Consider the following 25,011-nt stretch of genomic DNA (forward strand, 5'->3'; position numbering starts at 1 on the left):
CGATGGGTCGACCAGGGCAGGCAGGTTTGTGGATTTTGGGAAGGAGATAGAAACGGGCCGTGCGGGGTTGGGGAACAATGAGGTTGGAGGCTGTGGGTGGGAGGTCCCCTGAGGTGATGAGGTCGTGAATGGTGTTGGAGATGATGGTTTGGTGCTCGGGTGTGGGGTCATGATCGAGGAGGCGGTAGGAGGTGGTGTCGGAGAGTTGGCGTCTGGCCTCGGCGATGTAGAGGTCAGTGCGCCATACTACCACTGCGCCACCCTTGTCTCCGGGTTTGATGGGGAGGTTGGGGTTGGAGCGGAGGGCTGCCCGTTCTGCGGGGGAGAGGTTGGAGTGGGTGAGAGGGGTGGAGAGGTTGAGGCGGTTGATGTCTCGACGGCAGTTGGAGATGAAGAGGTCGAGGGAGGGTAGGAGGCCTGGGGGTGGTGTCCAGGAGGAGGACTTGTGTTGGAAGCGGGTGAAGGGGTCAGTGGAAGGAGGGTTGGGTTCCCGGTTGAAGAAGTAGGCATGGAGGCGAAGACGGCGGAAAAACTGCTCTATGTCCGACCGTGACTGGTATTCGTTGATGTCTGGTTGTAGGGGGACAAAGGTGAGCCCCTTGCTAAGGACTGACCGTTCGTCCTCAGTCAGTGGGAGGTCTGGGGGGATGGTGAAGATGCGGCAGGGCTCAGTGTGGCTGTCTCCTCTGGGGTTGCAGGCTGAGGAGGTTGTGGGCGGAGCGATGAGGTCGTCGGCCGTGGGCGGGGTTCCGTCGGCGTCGGCCGTGGGTGGGGTTTCGCCGGCCGTGGGCGGGGTTCCGTCGGCGTCGACCGTGGGCGGGGTTGCGTCGGCGGTTGGAGGATCGGGGTGGGCGGCAGCAGCTGAGGTGAGGGTGGTGTGTGGGCTGTACTACCTGGACGTGGAGGTGGTGACTGCAGCAGCGGTTCCGGAAGTTCTGTGGCCGGCGGAGGCGGATGTGACGTCATCGGTGGGGTCTCCGGCCGGTGTCCTCATGGTCAATGGCGGCGGGTGCATGGTGAGGGAGGGGCAGGGACAGAGTCGGGATTTGGGAGGCGCAGGAATCCTCTTGTGGGGGGCAGGGGCCAGTGAGTTTGTTGTCTCTTGTGGGGGGCAGGGGCCAGTGAGTTTGAGAGTCTCTCTTGTCCCCACAGAACCTCCTATCTGTCCCCCTAACTATGGAGTCCCCAATGACTAATGCTCTGCTCCTCTTCCCCCTTCCCTTCTGAGCAGCAGGGACAGACTCTGTGCCAGAGACCTGTGTCCCACTGCTTTCCCCTGGTAAGTACACCCCCCCCACAAACAGTATCCAAAACGGTATACTTATTGTTGAGGGGAATGGTCACAGGGGATCCCTGCACTGCCTGCCTGTTCCCTTTCCGTCCCCTGACCGTAACTCATCTGCCTTTTTTCTGTACTTGAGGAGTGACTACCTCCCTGTAACTCCTCTCAATAATCCCCTCTGCCTCCCGAATGATCCGAAGTTCATCCAGCTCCAGTTCCCTAACGCGGTTTTCAAGGAGCTGGAGTTGGGTGCACTTCCCGCAGATGTAGTCAGCAGGGACACTAGTGGTGACCCTTACCTCCCACATTCTGCAGGAGGAACATTCAACTGCCCTGACCTCCGTTCCCCTTATTCTATTAACCAAAAGAAAAGAAGTTATTCTCAGAAGCTGCTTTTGTTATTGATCTGTCTGATAAAGGAGAAGATGAGAGAGAAACAAGTGCCTATCTGTCACCTTAAACAGTCATTCCTTTCACCACCAACTTAGTGGCAGCAGTGTTTAAACATACAAGATGCACTGTGTACCATGAAATAAAGGAAAACACCATGCCTTCAAAAAATTCTGTCCCAGCATACTCTGTAGAACTGTCTGTTTACATCTAACTTGTCTCTCCCCATCCCTTGGAGCAAAATGCATCACCTCACATTTCCCTGTAATAAACTGCCATTAGTCTGCCCGGTTGCAGTTGATTATTAGCATTCTCACTGTTTGCTGCACCTCCAATTTCACTGTCCAAGATCAATGACAAATTCTGAAAACTTTACACTGTACTCCAAAGGTAAGCCAATTATATATTAAAATATTATTCCTTACCATTTCTCATGGACGTGTCCATAATTGCCAAATTCATTCTTTTAAAATCACATCTAAACTGTGTAAATTGCAGCAATTACTTAAGCCATCATTTGCTTTGGAGAAACTGATCACTACCTATTTACAATCAGTCCAAATGTTAGACTGTCCAAACTTTTCTCTTAGAGTATGGAGCCACTGTCAAAAATTACTGCAGAATCAGGAAGTTTCCAGTTCTTGTTCACAGAAATTGGCAGAAAGTGGATAAAGTGTCCAGATTTTGCAATTTGTGTTCCCATTGTAGATGAAAATGATTTCAGGTGTTAACAAAACAAAAATATACTTACAAACTGAACTGAGAATATTTAGCATTACATGTGAAGACTTTTATGGAGAATGGCTTTCCCAATGTTCAATACTTGCAATATTAAAATTATTTTTGATCTATGCACCTTTGCAATTAGTTTTCAAATATTTCAATTCCTACAAGACAGTAAATACTTATATTACATTTTTTTTTCCAGTGGACCATAAAATGAAATTTCAAAGTGCAAAATAACATTGGCATCCCAAATTACACAGAAGAACTAACAATAAAACAGCACACAAGTTAATACCACTCTGGATGGCTGTATCCACCTAACCTGAAGGCACCGCTTGAAGTTCAAACATTAGCGGTTTAGATTCAAATATTTGAGTCAGGAAAATAATCACATTATGTGTGACAGAAATACTATTCTTACCTGACCTGAATGTACTGTGAGCATACAGTCTTTGCAGAGGAATGCTATCTTTGCGCCGCTTAAAATACTTTGATCCTATATTGCTATAAAGGAGGAACATAGAGAGAAAAGTTAACCTAAAGGCTGGCCGCCATCAAAATAAAACAAGATAAAGATAAATATGGTTATGCTATTAGTAAGATATGATTCATAAATGCTAGGAAGAAAGCATTTCACAGCAACACACTTTTCTTTGTCCAATGATGGAGCTGTGCATAATCCCACTGGAAGTTTGGGTTTTGAAGTCATCGAAGATGTACTTGAGTTTAAAAACAGAGTGTCAGTCTGAATCTGTCAAAAATGAAAAACATGTTTGATTGAAGATGTGATTGTGACAAATAAAAAACAGAATAGTTAAGCAGTTTTGTACAGAATTAGACCAAAAAAAAAGTTAATATTTAAGATATTAAGAATAATTTGATGGTCCAAAATGACCTTTTATTTCCAAGGGAATGTTCCTACTAATCCAAAACAAACCACAGATGCTAAAGAAAAAATGATTTAAATTGTTGATTACATTGCTTCGCCAGAATTCCATGGCTGTTCCACTGCATGTCTGTAAGACGAGTGGCAATTTACACAGAAGTTTACCATGTTGCAAACAGAGAAGAGAAAATTAAAATGTGCCACATACTATTTCTTTATTCTTCACACCTTAATAAATCAAGGCTTTGATTATCGCACTGTTATTTTTTTCCTCACTGAAATCTAACAAACGAGATTTTCCTTCTAAATTAAGAGTCCAGTGTTTCTGTGAACTGTTTACATTTCCTATATTCTGCCATATGATTTAAGCAACACATCAAAAAAATAGTGACATAGGTGCACCAAGCCCTCAGAGAGGTGTTCAACGCTTATGATGCTGCATTAACAATGCATACTAAAGAATACCTATACAGTGGAAAATGGACAGGCTCTATCATGCCTCAGTTTGACCATCATCAGGAAGACAAATGCTATAGCTGAGATGTTTCCATGCTGCCATCTATCAGCATTGACAATGTGTCACTGAGCCTCACATATCTAGGCTCCATAATCACCAGCAATGATTGCAACTTGATGCTGAAATCAATAACATCTGCATCTTTTGCACTGTGTGTATGTCCAAGCTGAGCAGACGTTTGTGGAACAGCAGCAACTTTACTGAGTATTCAAAGCCTTAACACTTAGCCAGTGGTAAGGCTGCAGAACAGGCGTTAGGCAGGAGAAAAGAGATGAACAGTTTCCAGCTTCACTGGTTCAGATGTATTCTCGGTATCTCTTGACAGTACAAAATCACCAACTTAGACATCCTTGAGCTTGCTAATTCCTTTTCCCTGTGTTCATTGATGAGCCATTGCATCCACTCTGACTTTGCTAGGATTATCAGATGGACAATGGCGATATATATTTTGCACAGTGAATTGGACACTAGGTCACAACCTCTTGCAACCAAGATATGGATGGCAGACATTGACAATGTCAGTCACTGATGGCTGTGACCTCTGGAGGCTGACTGTTTTGCAAAGACATTGATAGATGTCAGCAGAAACAAAAATCCTCACCCAGCCAGCCAGAGGGTTCAGAGAAATCAGAGGCCAGAAAATTGTGCTGGTTACTCACCCACTGTTGTCCTCCGCAAACGTTGGAGCTTCTGAGCCACACCAGGCAATATTTAACTTGGTTGACCACCACAGTGCAAACCATCAACTTACAAGATAGAAGATATCGCCACAAACTAAGAACAGAAAATAGAAAGGTGCTGATACTTACATTTGGTCCCGAGCTGTGCCCATGTGACATTACACCATGTGACTTCATACCAGCAGCTGTAAACTGTTGTGACAAAGATGACAACACAGAAGCAACTGGATAGTTTGAATCAGCAATAATTAAAAAAGTATTTTTCTCAAACTGCAATAAATGAAAGAACAAAGTGTCACACAAACAATTCCAAACATCCCTGACAAAGTTTCAAATATTCAGAAGGGGCAAACCTGTAAATACAGTGCAAGTGCAATAGATTCAAAAACCAATTGTAAATTACAACAATTAATAATTAGAAATAAAATATTTGGAAGAAACTGAACTCGAGAGTTCCTGAGTTTATTTGTTTGATAGAACAAAGTAAGATATTCCTGATGTGAAACTTTACAACTTAAAAAGAAAGCTTTTCTGGTCCCAAGACTTGGTTGTTAAAAAACAATATTAAAAGTCACATGAACCAGAGCCCACATTTTCCTCTGTAAGAGCATATGTGTGTATATCAACCCTCAACATTTCCTCCCACATTTTTGTCAACTACTCTAGTCATCTTTCTCGTCATTTAGAATGCCCAGCAATAACTCCTTTCTCCATTTCTAAACAACGCAAGAAGTCAAAATTTACGTGACCTAAGGGTTTCTTTTCACTTCTTTATATTTCACCAATCACAACCAGGACTTGATAAAAGAAAATTTTTTGGGCAGTGGGAAGCAGGATGACTTATGGATTCCCAGACGTGTTCTGCCCAATCATTTCTTCTAGTCTTCCAAATTGTCTTACTGTGTGGCTAGATTTATACACAGACGATGGCAAACCTCAATCCCTCATAACTTGGAAATTGCTTCCCCATTGCCCCCCAACTTTAAACATCCCCGTCTATTTCATCACTGCAAAAAGTGACTTATAAAACCACAGGATGCTCTCTCCCAAAGTGGCAGAGTCTATAACAAAATTTGACGAGGAGTGAAAAAACAAGTGCTACTTCCATCATCAAAACTAAGTGTAATCACTCCTGTCACAATTTTGAAAGACTACGGAAATATTTTTAGTCCTCATATTTCAATTCTAAATAAGTGTTTTTGAATGGTGGTTACACTAACCGTATTGTGATGTACAGTTCTCTTTTGAAGTTGCTACTAATTTCAGAAGCAGACATGATCCCAGATGTCCCCACAATCTGTTGTTTCCTCTTCATTTGATTGTCATGAAGTTGTTTGTTGAGCCATGTAATCACTTAAAAGAAAAAGTATATGTTCCACACGAGTAGAAAGTGGCAAGTACAACTCCTTCATTCAAGAGGATGGGGAGGCAGAAAGCAGGAAACTGTAGGCCAGTTAGTTGACATCTATCATGGGGAACATGTTAGAAACAACTATTAAAAAGAGTTATTGCTGGGCACCATTTAAAAAAAACAAAGGTTATCAGGAAGAGTCAGAATGGCTTTGTAGAAGAAAAATTATGAGAGACCAATTTATTGCAACTCTTTGAAGGAGTAACCGGGTCCAGTGGGTAAAAGTGAACCTGTAGATATACTGGTGATAATGGGAACTGCAGATGCTGGAGAATCCAAGATAATAAAATGTGAGGCTGGATGAACAAAGCAGGCCCAGCAGCATCTCAGGAGCACAAAAGCTGACGTGAAGGGTCTAGGCCCGAAACGTCAGCTTTTGTGCTCCTGAGATGCTGCTGGGCCTGCTGTGTTCATCCAGCCTCACATTTTATTATCTGTAGATATACTGGACTTGGATTTCTAGAAGGCATTTGACAAGGTGCCACATAAAACAAAAGTACTGCACAAGTAGGAGATCATGATGTAGGAGTAACATATTAGCCTAGGTAATGACTCTCTTTCTGATTGGCAAGATTGATGAGTGGAATCGTGAAGCGATCAGCACTGGGGCCTCAGCTTTTAACAATTTATATCAATTACTTAGACGAGTGGAGCAAAGGCATGGTAGCTAAATTTTGCAGACGACATGTAGATAGATAGGAAAGTACACTGTGAAGAGGACAAAAGGAGGATGCAGATGGATATAGAGAGGTTGAATGAGTAGGCAGAACATTGACAGATGGAGTACAAAGTGGGAACATGTGAAATTGTTCACTTTGACAGGGGATATGGAAAAAGAGATTTAATATCTAAGTGGAAAACGACTGCAGAATTCCTACTGACAAGGATCTAGATGTTATAGTGCATGAGTCGCAAGAAGTTAATACACGGATATAGCAAGTAATTAATAGATTAAAAGACTATTAAGAGAGAAATTGAATGTTAAAGTAAGGAAATTATACTTCAGTCATACAGAAAATGGGCAAGACCACATCTCAAATACAGTCTGCAGTTTTGATCTCCTTTACAAGTATACTGTAAATATAGTTGTGTGGTTCAGATTGATACCTGGAATAAGTATGTTGTATCACAAGGATAATGCAGGCAGACTGGGTTATTTCCTCAAGAGTTTAGAAGAGTGAGGGATGATATAGTTAAAGTATATAAGATCTTAAAATGGTCTTGACAATGTAGAAGTGAAAAGAATGTTTCTTCCTTTGAGCAAGTCCGGAATTAGGGGATGCTGTGTGGCTGATAGCAAGGATTACAAAAGAGGATAGGCAAATGGACCATGGTGCTAAAGACCATTCAAGCGAGAGGACTAAAAAAGAAAGTGGTAGTGGTAGAGGATAGCACAGTCAGTACAACATGTTTTTCCTGCAGCCACTACAAGGTCTTTGGAAGGTTTGATGTTACCTGGCCACTGTTGGAATTTAGCATGCCTGCCCAGAATTGGAGAAGGATTAGGAGTGCAGAAGGCTGGAACCAGTTGTCATTATCCACGTGTGAATTAATTAAATAGGAAGAAATAAGAATGAGATTCTAAATGAATAAGCAGAATCTCATGGGTAATAAATCAACAATCAAGTGCCTGAAACATGTGTTTTGTAGGGTCAAGCAAATTACAGAATTAAATACATGGCTCAGAGCATATTGAGGGAGGTATGATCTTCACCTTATGGGTCACTGACACTAATGCTAGAGGGAGTTATCCTGTTTGGATAAGTTCCAATTTAATCAGGCTGCGATCAGAGTCCTGGAAAAGTATATAACTAAGGCTATAAGCTAAATACAAAGAACATAAGGAAAAGGAGCATGAATAGGCTATTCAGCCCCTCACACCTGCCCTGTTAATCATTCAACAAGATCATGACTGACCTGCTTGAGATCTCAACTCCTCTTTCTTGCTGGCTCAGCATTGCAGCCAACTACCTAATATTTCAAAAGTCTACCTCCACTTTAAATACTCCTCTTTAAATCCCTTATTGAATCATGCAACGTTCTTAGGGGGCTTGACAGGGTAGATGCAAAGAGCCGATTTCCCTTTATTGAGAGTCAAAGACCAGTGGACATAATTTTAGGAGTTGTGTGTTAAAGACGGAAAAAGAGGAATTTCTTCAGCAAAGTGGAGTCATCAGATCAACCATGACTTGATGGGTGTAAAGGTCTACTTTTGCTCCTATGTCGTAAAGTCTTTTTAGTGGCAGAAGATGCTGAAACAGAAGATCAGGTAGAATCAGAATGGACAAGGATTAGAAATTAAAAGGATCAGAAAATGTTGCAGGAATTATTTATAGACTCCTCAATAAAGATAGACAGAATATCAAGCAAGTCATGGTAAATTTAACTTGTGAAAAAAAAGGGCAATGTAACAAGCATACAGTACATTTTCAAAGGGACTGGATCTAACAAATTGACAAAGGTGGTCTGGAAGGTAAGTTTACGGAAAGATTTTGTGCCAGTTCCCTGAAACAATACATTGTGAAACTAACTACAGGTGTAACTGGTAATCTCAGGAGAAGATCCTTAGTGAAAAAAAGGTGATTACAACACAAATGAGTTCTGTAACACATTTGAAAGTGATGGGTCCTATGTAAATTCAAAACAAAATGTCAAAGCCAAGAACATAGGCATGAGGGGGCAGCTGGCTAAGGTTGATTGGTCAATAGTCCAAAGTATATGGAGACATACAAGATGATCAGAGGATTAGATAGGGTGGACAGTGAGAGTCTTTTTCCGAGGATGATGACTTCAGCTTGTACAAGGGGGCATAGCTACAAATTGAGGGGTGATAGCTTTAAGACAGATGTCAGAGGCAGGTTCTTTACTCAGAGTGGTAAGGGCGTGGAAAGTGGGAGTGGAAAGGCGTTACCCTCCTCCATCCAGACCAACCTCAGGGGACCTCTCTCCCACTGCAACCATCTTCGGTCCGCCTCCCCCTCTCTCCCTATTTATTTCAGAACCCTCTCCCCATCCCCTTCTCTGATGAAGGGTCGAGGCCCGAAACGTCAGCTTTTGTGCTCCTGAGATGCTGTTTGGCCTGCTGTGTTCTTCCAGCTTCACACTTTATTATCTTAACTTGGAAATATCACCTTTAACCATTGTCACTCATTTATCTACCACATGGACTGTAGTGGTTCAAGACAGCCTTACTACCACATTAAATAAGGCACTTAGGAATAGGCAACCAGTGCCTTGTCAGCAATGTTAACATTCCATGAATGAATACAAAGGAGGGACACCAATGCAGACACTGAAAATTCAACTACTCTGACAAAATTGTTTTATATTTCGTTTGCTTAGCCAAATAACTGAAATATAAAAAAGGTTCCTGCGAGCACAGTGCCATCAATTGAATCGAACTAATCCAATAGCCACATTGCAGTAAACAAAACTTTGTTTTAAAAATACGTACTTACCATTTTCATTAGTTTTGAGGAGCTGCTTGCTTTCCTCTAACTTCTCCATTGGCCCTTTTAATTGCTTTTGCAATTTTGATACCTATCGTAAGAAAAGCACCTTGAAGTTACGCACAGCTCCAGCCTTCAATCACATATCCATTCCACGCCAAGGTAAAGTCGCTATGGTCCTTCCGGACCATAGGGCAGCTCTCATGACAAATAGATAACTTGGTGGTGATTTACCCTGAAGGTCATAATGCTTCAAGCAAGGGGACATGTTAAGAATGTGAGTACTTCATGGTATCCTCAGCCAGCGAAAGACTCGAACCCACGCTCCTGCTGTCACTGCATTATGAACCAACCTTCCAAATAATTGACCTAACCAAATCCCCGATCATACTTGAAATATGACAGTAACGTGGTGTATCTTAACTTGGAAATATCACCTTTAACCATAGGAAGGGAATTACATGATTTGTTGGAGTGCAAATGGTGCTGGCAAAAAAAAGCAATAATGCACTTTTGGAGGGCAGACATCATACTAGGATTTGAAAGGTGTAACAAGAGTGGGAAGATGCATGTTGTAGGTGTTGAAAGGCTAATAAATACATAACAAGTGAGGTATTAACTGCCAGGGGTAAGGCATTAGCAGACTGAAGGGAACGTTAATGCTTAGGATATATGGATATATTCTTTGACAGCTAGGATGTTATAAAAAGGACTTCCTCATCAATTTGTTGGCTTTTGCTATAAGTAGTCAGCAAAGGCTACTGCATGCAGAGATTTATTTAACTGAAATGTGGTATGTGAGGAAACAGAATTCATTAACCTACCAAAGTTAATAAGAAAAATATTTTCAATAATTAATCAAAAAAATTATTTTAACATCTGCCAAGTTTGTTACAAACATATTTTCTTACCCACACCCAAATTAGTAATCCTTCCCTTGTATCCCCAAGCAACTCAGCGATCGTAGTGACAGTCAGTAGGAGGGCAAACATCAGGCCATGAAACAACAGAGCTAGAAATGATCACATAAAAGTGCATGCTGGTTCATTTAATATGACTGTGACATGGAGCTACCACTAAACATATGCTCGAGTAGAGTTACTAAATTATTACAGACTACCACAAATTAAAAAGTGTGGAGCTGGAGGAACACAGCAGGCCAGGCAGCATCAGAGGAACGTGAATGCTGACGTTTCAAGTCGGTCTTCTGAAAAAAGGTCCCCAACCAGAAACGTCAGCTTTTCTGTTCCTCTGATGCTACCTGACCTGCTGTGTTCCTTCAGCTCCACACTTTGTTATTTCTGACTCCAGCATCTACAGTCCTTGCTATCTCACAATTTAAAGTAATGCTGACTGAAGGAGATGACTCGAAAAGTCAATCTACAACTAATTCTGTCCTGGAAAGGCAACAGCCATGAAGATTTTCAATCACTAAATAAATTGCTGAAGGCCTCAGTGGAGAGGAGAGGAAAGGAGAGGAGAGATAGGATCTATCCACAGCATCCAGGAAGGCCTCCAGGCAAATTTTATAAACAGTGCAGAATCAGGACAGTCATAGAATTCAATGCCAGAAATCTAGAATAGAGGACCGAAATGCAATGCTGCAAAAAGTTCAATGGCCTCATAAGTGATCAACATCAATGAATTTATTCTCAAATGCCATATTCCACCAAATGCACTGCCAGCTTCACTTTCTTCCATTCATGGGATATAGGCGTTGCTGATTAGACCATCATTTATTGCTCATTGCAAGTTGACCAGAAGGTAAACCAAATTACTGCAGTTCATAGGGCATCGGGACACAGTGCTTTTTGGATGGGAGTTCCAGGATTTTGCCTCAGTAACTGTAAAGGAATCCTGATTTAGCTTGAAGGAAGGGAGCAACGGTCTCATGGTATTAATCACCAGACTATTAATTCAGAGATCTAGGTAATGTCCTGGTAACCCAAGTTCAAACCCTGCCATGGAATTAAGAGCCTAGTGATGATCATGAAACCACAGCCAATTTTTGAAAAACCCATCAGGATCATTACATGTCTTTTAGGAAGGGAAACTGCTATCCTTACCTGGTCTGGCATACGGGAGTCTGCAGACCCACAACAACGTAATTGACTGAGAGCAATTGAGAGTCATTTAGGGATGGGCGATAAATGCTGGTCTAGCCAGTGATATCCACATCTCTTATAAAGTCATACAGCATGGAAACATACCCTTTGGTCCAACTCATCCATGTGAACCAAATTTCCCAAAATAAACTAGTCCCATTTGCCTGCATTTGGCCCATATCCCTCTAAAGCTTTCCTGTTCATGTATCTGTCCAAATGTCTTTGAAACGTTGTGACTACACCTGCATCTACAACTTCCTCTGGCAGCACGTTCCACATACGAACCACGGTCTGTGTGAAGAAGTTGCCCCTCAGATCCCTTTTAAATCTTTTCCGCCTCACAGTAAAATTATGCCCTTCAGAATTAGTTTTGAAGTCCCCAACCCTAAGGAAAAAGACAATGGTATTCTCCTTTTCTAAACCCCTCATGATTTTATAACCTCTGTAAGGACGCCCCTTAACCACCTATGCTCCAGTGAGAAAAATCCCAGCTTATCCAGCTTCTCCTTATATCTCAAATTCTCCATTCCTGGCAACATCCTGCCGAATTTTTTCTGAGCCCTCTCCAATTTAGTTGTATCAGTCCTGAAGCAGGGCAACCAGAACCGTATACGGTACTCCAAAAGAAGCTTCACTGATGTCCTGTACAACTTCATAGGTTGAGGCATTGAGTATAGGAGTTGGGTCATTATGCTACAGTTATATAAGTCATTGGTGAGGCCGCACTTGGGAGTATTGCATACAGTTTTGGTCACCCTATTTTAGAAAAGACATAGTTAAACTGACAAGTGCGCGAAGAAGATTTATGAGGACGTTTCTAGGACTAGCAGGCCTGAGTTTTCGGGAGAGGTTGGCCAGGACAGGGCTTTATTCCTTGGAACATAGGAGAATTAGGGCTGATCCTACTGACGTCTATAAAATCATGACGGGCATAGAAAGGATGAATGCATACAGTCTTTTTCCCAGCGATGGGGAATTGAAAACTGGAGGGCATAGGTTTAAGGTGAGAAGGGCAAGATTTAAGGGAGACCTGAGGGGCAACTTCAACATGCATGTAGATGGAATGGGCTGCTAGAGAAAGTGATTGAGGTACAATACAATGTTTAAACAAATATTTGGATAGGTACATGGATGGAAAGGGTTTAGAGGGATGTGGACCAAAGGTGGGCAATTGGAACTAGCTGAGTGGACACTATGGTCATCATTTATCAGTTAGGGCCAAAGGGCCTGTTTCTGTGCTGTATGACTCTAGGAGCGCAGAAGAATCCAGAATGAGCTTGTCACCGGGCTTTGCACAGACCACCTTTTCCAGCACAAACGTACCGGCCAACTCAATCAACACATTTGTAGACCCAACCATGATGGGCACCTGAGAGCACTGCTCAAGGACTCAGACTACTGCATCATATTTTGATTGCAACGTGAATTTCATTTTATATACATGCTATCTACGTTCAAGTAGGCTGCGGTCAGAATCAGGAGTTTGTTGGAAGGTAATCTTTGTCATGCTATAGACATCCTCTGCTTCGACATGGTGGCTGAAATGTGCATGGCACAGTAAACTACTAAAGAATGAGGATGCTGAGGGATTCTACCAGATGCTAGAAGCTTATTCAGCTGCATAAGGTTAAGAAAGTGTGTTATTTGGAGCATTAAGTTCCAAACTGAAAGCACTGACATTATATTAAACTACATGCTCTTACCAAACGTTGCCCATTTTGAGGCAAAATTGGATGCAGAACACAAATAACCAAAACACAGAGAAAAATTTTGCTGCCTACAATTTAAAAAATTTAAGACTGCAACAATTTTTTCTAAATTTAGCTTTTCAAATTGAAGAGACATATGGACACCCTTGGAGCCTTACCTCTGCCTCTTGCATTTGCAATTTCTGTTGAGCTTCCTGTAGCTCTCTCTGTTGCTCCTGTAACTGTATTCCTTTCTCTGAAAGCAGCTTTTCTTGTTGAACCGTGACTGTACTTTTTACTTCCAGCTTCCCCATTAGCGTTTTTGTATCCCCTTGTAACATTTTAATAATTTTATTAGCCTGTTAAAAATTGGTAAAGGTTACAATTAAACATTTAGCAAGGCAATGACAATTCAAATACATTTTAGCTTAACTTGAATTAATAGGTAAACCAAGTCCAAACATACCTCACTAGATTACATGAGATAGTAGGAGCTGCCGATGATGGACAATCTGAGATAACAAAGTGTAGAGCTGGATGAACACAGCCAGGTCCAGACCCAAAACGTCAGCTTTCCTGCTCCTCTGATGCTGCTTGGCCTGCTGTGTTCATCCAGCTCTTCACCCTGTTATCTCACTAGATTACATTTCTGCTTTGAATCAACAGCCAGTGAAATTTCACTGCAAGCATGTTCTTTATTTCCAGTGGCTCTAAAAGAAAAAATGAAATTTGACCATGTGTTGGGATGAGTTTTTGATGTAGTGGGCCTGGAATTAGGTGGAAATTAGCAAACTTGATGGAGGACAGGCATTTACTTTGGAGCTAGAGATGATACCAGGTTTCATGTAATTTATTTCAGCCTGAGTAAGCAGCCATTCTAGAGGATGAAGTTTATGGTATGCATTAATGACAGTTTCCACAAGCGTCCACAATGTTCAGATGCAGGAAACTGGGACTTATCCATGACATCACTTAAATACTCTTTACATGGCAGAAAGGATCATCCCAGCAAGCAGGCCCTAAGCTGATAACGAACTCGTGTATGATCTACAACATTATATTGGCTACTGTAGCATGGCCCATGATCAAACAGAAACAGAACACGCTATAATTTGCTCACTTAAAATGATGAGCCCTCTCACTCACACCTGGTGTTGTGAATAAAGAAGTAATTACCATGTTATTATTACCACAATCTAAAAAGATGACTTATTACAACTTAAAGTATCAAAATATGGTCACATTACATTTATCTGTTTCAGTGTGTTGCTTAATTCATTAAGCCTAAATTTATGGAGTTTTCTGAAGTCAAATGGATACTAAACTTGAAAGATTTGAGGAGAAAGTTGTCAAGAAATTGGATTTTGCAAAAATTGGAACATTGTTTAGGTGTACAGCATGTTGCTCTTCAAAGGTCTCTTACTAGATAACCAATGCTGAGACACCATTCCAGCATTATCATGGAAGACCAACTTGGGGCTTTTCAGAATGACAGCATTTGTCATCCCAACATTCCCACTCTACCACTACATTTGTTGCTCCAAGGCCAAATGACGCAGATCACTGCCATCCATGCTAAACTGGAGGAGTCTGAAGCCAAGTTCTCAAAGCCTCGAGTTTTTGAGATAATCCAGCAGTCTATGAACTGAAAGTCAGCAACCTCACCTCCAAGCATGACATTGTTGCTAGACTAAGGATTGCATTCTGGTGAATGACTCATTTATGCTTTGCAAAGAGACGAATGTTGTGAAAGTTTTGGCAGTGGCTTTTTTTTCTGCACGTTGAAATAGGATGCTGCGATTGGGAGGCAAAAATTAATGCGACAAGAGGAGATGGGTTCCTGTTGGGGTGGGGAAATTGCTTGAACTGAAACAGCGCCTTACAATCCACTTTCTCAGTCCATTCAGTCAGACCTGATCCAGGATGCTTTTCTGCCCACTCTATCTCCCCATTCTAATTCCTTTCTAGAATCATAGAATCCGTAGTGTGGATGCAGGCCAATCAGCTCATCAAGTCCAACCGATCCTCCAAACAGCAGCCCACCTAGACGTACACCCCTATCCTATCCCTGTTACCCTGCATTTCCCATGGCTAATTCACCTAACCAGCACATCCCTAGACACTATAAGGTAATTTAGTATGGCCAATCTACCTAATCTCTACATCTTTGGAGTGTGCCAGGAAACCAGAACACCTGGAGGAATCTCACACAGACACAGGGTAGAACATGCAAACTCCACTCAAAGAGTCGCCCAAGAGTGGAATCTAACCTGGGTTCCTGGCAGTGTGAGGCAGTAGTGCTAACCACTGAGCTACCATGCCACCCCTTACGTGCAGAGTCTTCCTTCTCTGCCCTTGTCATGTCATCTCTTGAAGGACCAAGAGGTCCTTCAACAACTGCCTGTGTAACTGGGTCTCGTTTTCTTCTTTGAACAGAGATTCAGCAATTAGTGAGATGCATCTTCAAAAGCCCAACTCTAAGCAAAAGTTACTGAAATAAGCCTCAACTGCAATTTGGATGGTTCTTTAATTACTACATCCACTGCCTGATACAGAAGAACATCTATTCAAGATCATTTTAATATTCTATTATAAGCAAATTGGATTTAAATCAAACACCCACAGGCAGGGATAGGGAAAGAAATTCCTGAAAATGTCCCTATCCAAAGGAATGATTCATAAAGATTGATGCTACCTGGTATAATAGGCTTACACTGGTAGTCAACAAAATATAGAACAGAAAGAGTAAGAGAATGTTCATTACAGAAATTTAAATATACTTAAATACGAATGTTAAGCATACATATAGAGGGTGGTTAGCTCAACGGGCAGCATGGTTCAGATTAACATCAAATAGTGCTAATTCAATTCCATTTTGGCACCCAAAATGTCCTGCCCCAAGCAATGACGAACCACCACTTACAAAAAAACTACCAAGAAAATTGGCTCAGGATGAAAGAAGCAACTTTGAGCCTAGGGCCTGCCTTTAGGCAAGGCAAACATAAAAGAATAAATGTGCATAATTCTCAGATACTCCACTACATGGTACTTACAATGGAAACCCCCTTTTCCCCAGTGTGCTCCACCTGGTACATTTTAACAAACTTGGAAATCAGGATTCAAATAGATTAGAGAAAAAAATTCCCACATACTGAAGATCAATGTTTATAGGCGTACTACAGATACAAAACACACCTTAAGCAGCTCTTCAGACAGAGATTTCACAGTAGCTTCCAGTTTTTCCACTTGAACTTGTTTCTTCTCCCCCAGAGTTTTCTTCAAATGATACCTAAAACAATTATAAGCTGAAAAGTGATTAGTATTTTATTCTAGGTAAATTATGCTTAAATTTGTGTTAAATTGACAGAAAACGTTAGATATGGTCTTTTAGTTATATTCTCACAAAATCAGAGGGCTCTAGCACACCTCCAACAGTTTTCTTTGATCACCGCATATTTGGTGAGTAAGGCAATATCCATATCGTATGGCACAGTTAGTTTTCATCATTCAATGGCATTGCCTATTTCTGTAAACCAATTATGTTGGAACATTGCAAGATGGCTGTGTCAATCCCTTTTGTGATTTTAAATGTAGGAGAGTTCATAAACTGGAGAAGTAGTAAATTTAATAGATCAAAGTTTGATTGCAAAGCACTGGTGTTTTCACACCAACAAGTGCCACTTTGGATCCAAAATAGTATTTGCACACATCCAGTTGTAGCATTACTTAAAGCTATTTTGAGTCAACGAGGACAGTAGGATAAAACACTGGAATCGTCGAACTGTGACATCAGTCAATATGCTATGATGATTGGACTCAAAGGACATTGAATATATGAATCATCATTGAGCAAGTTCGTTGGGAGATAAATGATAGCAATGTGGTTCAGAGTGTATAAGGCTAGTAGTGCAGTTGGGCAGGAAATCAAATTTGAACCATTTTGCTTAACCATTCATGTGAGGTCACTAAACTTCTTGTGGCACTGCATCTAGGGCCTTGGGGCTAGATTGCCAACATTCATTCTGAAACCATTGTGTCTTTGTAGTGACTATTGATAGTGTTTCCTTGGCTCTTCATGTATCAAGCCCTCTTCTTCTTCCATCCTCGCTGCAACCGAGGCCTCTAGTGCTATGAAGAGCCTATCTGCTGTGCTATTCCATTCTCAGGTCTTTCTTAAGCCAAACTCAAAGTTTAGAATGACTTCCAGCACCTGCTCCACTTAGAACATACCTCTTCTTGAATAGTTGCAGGTGAGTTATAAAAAAGCACCGAGGCCCTCACAATTTTCCACCCCTTGCACTCATCAGTAGCCACTCGCCAGTAGACTTAGCACTGACAGCATGCTGTAAGCATGGAAACAAGAGGGCAGCATTAAGCTTACATTGAAAATAGCAGGCAGATCAAGCACTACAATCCCTGCATCCATTTTCATCCCCTACTTAATTTTACAGCCAATATCTCTAACTTAATCTGTCAGGAGAACACTGGACAACTTAGACTTGGTGGTAGATAGGCTTAAAATTTTGGTTGCATTAAAAACTTGTTTTATCTTTAATTTTAAAAGCTGGGCATTAAAGAAAGTATTAGAAAGTGTGGACAAAGTTTGAGGTCTTCAATTTGTCACTGCCTACTTCCATGATTCTGGCCAACGTAAAACCTTTTCTCATCAGTTTCAGAAATTACTGGACATTTAATGTGTTGTGGGCAAGTCTGGGACTCCTGCCCCCCCAATTGCAAAACCTGCCTCATGAGTTCCTGGTCATTCTGATTGGTCAACAGATCCCTCAGCAAAATCAAAAGTCAGTAGTGGGCACTGCCAGGGGTACAGGACAGAGCCCAAAGAGAAATATGGCTACCGCATCAAAACAGCAGGGATATGTGACATCCAACTCATTTTACAATTGGATACTTACTATAGTTTGCTTCTCTTGCATATGAATAAAATAGGCTATTACATATATGTCTGACCAAGTGCACCTGAAGTGTATATCATTTGGAAGCGAACAAGTCATCGAGCATTGACAAACCTACGTTGTTGTTTAATCTGACAAGATAAGGGTAACGATGAGGTCTGTGCTGCATTACCCTGTTCAATCGTCGGCAAGGATGTAAATTTCATCTACTGGAAAATACAGGTCTTACTTTTGGAAACGTCTTGTCTACTTCACTAGGAAAGTCTTTGTGCATTGTGAAGTAAATTGTTCTAATACAAAAATAATTGCTGGAACACGAGAAAAATGCATCCACCTTTTGTTGTCGAGTTGCTTCCAATACTTCCTTAGTTCTAGTGAGTTCTTGTCTTTGATCTCTTGCTCGAAAACAGCAACACGAGTTTGCAATCAATTTGTCCTTTTCGTGGCATTTTGCATCAAGTATGGAGTTCTCCTGACACAATGATTGGGCTTCTTGCTTTGCTTTGTAGCACTCCTATCAACAAAAATTGAATGGAAAGTTTCTGGCAATTACTAAACTTAAATTTTTGTTAAGAAAATTGGGAAATACCCTTACATCTTCTGAGTCTGAAAGTTTTGCTTTTATTTTTTGGGTGACACATTCTGTTTTGTATTGCCTTTCAATAAAATCTTGATTTATAGTCTCTAGCTCTGCTAGGCTGTTCTGTAGTTGCTGAAGGCTTCTCCTGTAATCAGATTCCAATTCCGTCCTCAGCTGTTCAAGTTGCTGCTGCCATTGCATCTGAGCCGAAATAAAAACAGAAGCAGTGCTTAAGCAACATTCAATAACTGAGTTCCATGGTCAAAGGAATATAAAATCTCTTGTTTTACACCAATTCTCTCATGAATTCTTTCCACAAAGCCATTCTAATTTGAAAGTTAGGAAGGAAGCTTATAATAAAGATAAAAGACACCCAATTATTATTCTTTGCTTATTTATCCTGTGCAATTGAACAAGATAATGCAATACAGAACTTGTCATTACCCTTGTTAGCTTATACAATAGCATGGGCTCCTTGGTGCTCATTTGCTTGTTCACTTCAAAACGACACATACATTTGATCAAGTGCAGCCAAAGTATGTGTAATGGTCTATTTCACTAATATTCTAATTCCCTCCACAGAACTCTGAAATCTACAATCATCCACCTCGTACAGCCTTGTGTCAACTAAAATGATTTGAGTACACCATCTAATTATTTTGGAAAGAAGTTCCAAGCATTCAGGCAATCCACCTTCTATTAGTTACAAAAAATGCATTTATGCTACAGGGAAGGGAAAATTCTTCGCTTATGCCAATAAAGTTTCAAAAAAAAAAGTTGAATTTTAAAGCCAGAGTTAGTTTAGCACTCTTTATTCACAATTAGAAGTTAAATAATGCAGTTGAAAGTATGAGCCCAATGTAAACACATTCAAAACTAAGATGTTTGCTGAAAGTAAAAATATGCGGCTGATGAGGCAGCAATTCTGTTTGTTAATACTAAAAAATTAAAATGCCCTGTTGTAACTACTCTAACTTTTGCACCTATCTGTAATTTCCTGGCAAGGTTGTTCATCTGATTTTTCCCACTAGTTGATAAGCTATAGAACAATCCAAGCATTGCAACTGCAATTGTGCCCATTTTGTTCCGTTATTCTAGCTAAATAGGTTGTCCTTGCTCGCCCAGAAACACCTTCACTGCAGCACTGCAAAGTTCACCTTAATCCATATTGCCAACTTCTCTCTTCCCTTGCTGTTCATTCTTACCTAAAACCTTATCTTGGGTAATCTTTAGTACAAAGGTTTACCCTTGTAGTAGCCAGGTTTCTGATGTCACCATCACATATTTCAATTTGGTTCTCCATGCTTGCAACTCACCTACATTAAATACATGCACATTAACTTTGACTTTGCAGTCTACCCCTTACAGTGAAATTTCTAATGCCATACTATTTCCTGCCCTGGTCATTGTCCTTATTCTCTATAATTCTACATACCTCAATATTCTTCTAATACAATTATAAGCACACCATTTGCCAACACCACAGAACAGGCACAGAAGACTTTAATCACACGTTCCCTCAACTTAGGTGCACATGCTATCCCTCCTCTGCGCCACCTCCTTGTCAACCAGCTTCATCCCTACACACACCAATGCATCCCTTCACCATCATCCCCATATGCTAACCCCCATCTTCCCAAAGCCTCATCCCCAAGTGTTTCAACCCCTCCGTTCCATTCACTCCCAGAAGTGCCGGCTCCAAAAACCCCCCCGTCTCTCTCTCAACTCCCCAAAGTCATCCCCATTCACACCCTCCTTCCTCTCAACTCTGCCTCCCCCCAACCCCTTGGCATGTACACCCCTTTCCTTTCTTCTCTGATACTTGTCCTTGCACATGCTCCTCCTCCTGTGGCCCTGAAACTCTTCTGAATCTCTGCTTTTGCTCCCTCTCCATTGCAACCCCACCCCCATTGTTGTTGCACATATTGTTGTTCCCCCCTCTTTATTCCTCTCCTCTTAGCACCCCCATGCCATTTCATCCCCCACCAACTCCCCACTGTGCACCCCTCTTGCACTCCCATCTCTCTGCAACACACCTTCCTCTTTAACCCCTCCCCTCATCAACCTCCTTTTAAATACTTTCCTCCTCCCTGTCCCCTTTTTAAATTCCCTCCCTTGGACGCACACACACCACCTTCCCAAACCCTTGCCTCCTTCCCCACGACTGTCCTCAAATTCCCTCATACACTTCACACTCTTCCCTACTTGCACGCTCCCCCTCCTCCTTCCGCACTCCTGTCCTCAGACTCCTCTCTTCACTTCCCCAATGCCACCACCCCCCATTTACCTCACTTCTCTTTACCCACCTCCCCTCCATTACAGTAGTGATTGTCAGAATTGACAACCATTTATAGCCAGAAAGTATAACCACCAGAGAAAGGTGCCTTACTTGATGTAACAGTTCTCTCTCAGTTGTTAGTTCTTGGGAATGCTGATCATTTATTCTTGCTGTTTGCATTGCCCATTCACTTCTTAACCTGTCCAGTTCACTGCTGTTTTCTCACAATGCCTGAAAAAAATTTCATAAAATTGTCATCATACTTAATTGTACGTTAGGCAACAAAAAACGTCCAGTAATGGCAGACATTTCATGCAAACTCTTACTAAATTATATATCAATCAGTAATTAAGTAACCTAGAAAAAAGACTATGTTTAATAACAGTCTACTACATTTCCATGTTGTAGCCTGGAGTTGCACCTCAGCCTACATTTGAATAATAGGTAAATTGTAAAACATGCAAAAATTGCCAGAAGGATTTACTACCACCAACCAAATTTCTGATGAAACAAACAGAATAAATAACCTGTTGAAATTTTAAAAAATTAATCCCGCATTCCACAGAATCCAGTAAATCAGTGCATTGAAACTACGCAACAGCCAACCGTTGTGATACTTTTCAATAGCCTTCCCGAAAGCCATGCTGATAAGCTTCTTGTGGGACAGAGAAATATCCACACCTCTGAAACTGGGGCCGTGGTTCAAATCTTAACTGCTCCAGAGGTCTGTAATAGCATCTTTGAACAGGTTGATTATAAAGTAACCCCAAAGCACGCTGCTATACCGAACAGAGCCCAGGTACTTCCCGAGCTGGAAGGAAGGAAAAAAAAAAGTTATTTTCAGGTCACTCATTTAGTTCCTGGTGATCAGCTCAGAATGGTTGAGAAAAAGTTTGAATTGATGCATTTACTGTCAGTCATTACTATATATGGATTGGAGGGATGAAAAGTGCTCTAGCAGAAATTTTCATGAGAAATTCTCCTTTTTATTGCTGTGTTTTTTTGTCACTTAATAAACAGAAGAGGTTATAAACATGGAGCGGAACAATACAGCAATATACTGTCAAATAGAACTCTCAGTAGTTACTATTAAATATGCACTGCCAAATTGCAGATTGTGCGATTATACTGAATTGTCTATATTTAACGTAACTTTACTAAATTAGGCAAAACTGTGGTAATGAGGGAAATGATTGAAATAAATAAAGTAAATATTTTATAAAATATGACAAAAGACTTCGATATACCATCATTCACGTATATAAATTAATGTGGAATCTAAAATTACACCATTTTTCCAGTCCTAAAAATCATGTTTTTGAATATATTCAGCGTATACGCTCACCTCCAATCTCAATGCAAAGGACGCTACATACACATTAGTAGTCAGCCTATTTTTTTTAATCCCATAAATGCATTTTCAACTACTTAAAAGTGGGTGTAAGCAATTCAGCAAGCAAGACATGCTGCATTGTGAGGAATTAAAGGTGTTTAATATGTGCTGACACAGTTCAGTCCCATTGATACAGCAGGAAGAGGTATTAATTTTCCAACAAATGAAGTTTGAAACTGGTTACAAGCAATAAGTCAGAACATTGGATAATTCAAAATAGCTGCAGCAAGGGAATTCAGTCACTGAAAATCTATTTCAGACCAGGAGGGAGGGAATCAGCCTGAAGATGAAGAAGATGCCAGTATCAAGTGTATGAACAAGAGCGGGCCATATTCTGATTTTACGAAGCATACGTTGGAACAAAAATCATCAGAACATCAATATCACCTGAAAATGTGTGCACACGCATGCACTTAAAGCATCAAAGCAATCTCCAAGTCCAGCAAAGATTTCAATTTAACAGCTAGTTGGTATAGCTATTTTATGAAACAAATACATCCAGTGTTGCAGAAGACCAAGACAGCTGGAGCACCAAAAAGATCTCAAAGCCAATATTACCAGCAATTCTTCATCATACAATGTCATAAACGTAAGTACCCATCACGTTGCATTAAAAAAAAGGATAAAATTTCCATTAATTTCAATATATCCAGCAACTGAACTGTAGAGTGCAAAAGTTCGAAAACATACATGTGGAAGCCATAGGACATAGGAAGACAATATCCACTGTTCTACACGTGCAGTCTACATTGCCATCAGAACAAAATTAAAAGCTTTGGTAATCTCAAAGCATGAAACCATGCAGAAAATTAAGTTCCATGGAAAGTCTGGATATCCATGACAACAGTAGAGTAGATGAGGATAGAATGAAGTTATGGATCAGCATGAAACACACATCCCAGTAAAACCAGGGACTCAAAAGTCTGCAGTTCAACCTTGGGCATGTGCACTAGCAAGCTATTCAAATATTACGTACATGCTAATAGGTGAGTGGTTGATGAGGACAAAAAAGTCTTCAGAGTGTAAGCGCGCATACTGGCTTGCATGATGCATAGTGTGGATTTAACATCAACTCGCAGTATGTTATTAGTGTACAAACTGTTGATTGTCCAGAAAGAAAGTCAATGGGTAGAGAGCTGAAGAGAACATGGTGGGATGATTCTGAAACTGAAAATACCACGACCAATTCAGAGTCGGATCCTTATGACAATGTCACAGTCCAAAGACTAAGAACAAGTGCAATGAACTCATTGCATCAGGTGAAGATGTAGGCCCACACCTTCTGCTCTGGTTCAGAAATAAAGATTCTGACCCAGATCAGAGAGGTACATTCTTACTTTCTACAATATTTTGGGTCTGACATTCAGTGCAGGATGCATCCCAAAAAATGAAGTACAGCAAACCATGCAGGCAGTGCAAGAGTGAGTCTCTGTGGAAGCCATGCTCCCTTTTCACAGCAATTGCTTCCTTTTTCCAATAGGTTAATGCAGTAGAGAAAAACTCATTATGTAGCATGTAACATATTAACATGGATTGAAAACTAGCTGCCAATAGGAAGCACACAGCATACATAAATATATATTTGGCTGATTGGTGAGTGGAGTCCTACAGGGATCTCTGCTAGGGTCTCAACTTTTTACAAGTTACATCAATGAACTGAATGAGGGGAGTGAAGGTATGACAGCTAAACTTGAAGACAAAATGAAGATAGGTGTGAAAGGATGTTGTCAAGACACAAAGAGGTTGCAGATAAATGTAGAAAATGGAGTGAGCAGGCAAATATCTAGCAAATGGATTACAATATGGGAATATATGGAGTTGTTTACTTTGTTAGGAAGAATAAAAAAAGCAGAGTATTACTTAAGAAGAGAATGTCTACAGAATTCTGAGGTGCAGAGGCATTTAGGTGTTCTAGGAGTAGCAGTTAAAATGTAAGAGTGCAGAAACAGCACAAAATAAAGATGACTAAAGGGCTGTTATCATTTATTACAAGAGGAATTGATAAAATTCTGGTCTCCTTGCAATAGGAACAATGTCATGAAACTTGAAATGGTTCGGAAAAGATTTACAAGGGTATTGCCAGGGTTGAGGGCTTGAGCTATAAAGGAGCAGCTGAACAGACTGGGGCTTTTTTCCCTGGAGCATCAGAGACTGAGGAGTGACCTTATGGAGGTTTATAAAGTCATGAGGGGTATGGATAGGGTAAATAGACAAGGTCTTTCCCCAGGGTTTGGGAATCCATAACTGGCCAGCATAGGCTTAAGGTGACAGGGCAAGGATTTAAAAGAAGAGACCCGAGAGGCAACATTTTCATGCAGAGGGTGGTGAATGTATGGAATCAGCTGTCAGAGGCAGTGGTGGAGGCTGGTACAATTACAATATTTAGAAGGCATCCAGATGGGTATATGAATAGGAAAGGTTTAGAGGGATATGGGCATAATGCTGGCAAATGGGTCTAGATTTATCTAGGATATCTGGATGGCATGGGCGAGTTGGACTGAAGGATCCGTTTCTGTGCTGTACCTCATTTTTGTGTTCCCTTATTCACAGAATTCCTAAAGTGTGGAAACATACTACTTGGCCAACAGGTCCACACTGACCATCTGAAGATCATCCCACCTAGACCCAATCCCCCATCCTTTTCCTGTAACCCTGCATTTACCATGGCTAACACACAAAACCTAAATATCTCTGAACACTATGGCAATTGAGC

The 25,011-nt window shown here is 41.0% G+C and overlaps 1 pseudogene; it reads right to left on the bottom strand.

The window, feature by feature from the left end:
* Positions 1–2,295: 2,295 nt before the first annotated feature.
* Positions 2,296–25,011, bottom strand: part of LOC125456554 (spindle assembly abnormal protein 6 homolog) — a 32,726-nt pseudogene continuing 10,010 nt past the window's right edge.

Source organism: Stegostoma tigrinum, chromosome 8 (genome assembly GCF_030684315.1).
Source record: "Stegostoma tigrinum isolate sSteTig4 chromosome 8, sSteTig4.hap1, whole genome shotgun sequence".
Classification (NCBI taxonomy): domain Eukaryota; kingdom Metazoa; phylum Chordata; class Chondrichthyes; order Orectolobiformes; family Stegostomatidae; genus Stegostoma; species Stegostoma tigrinum.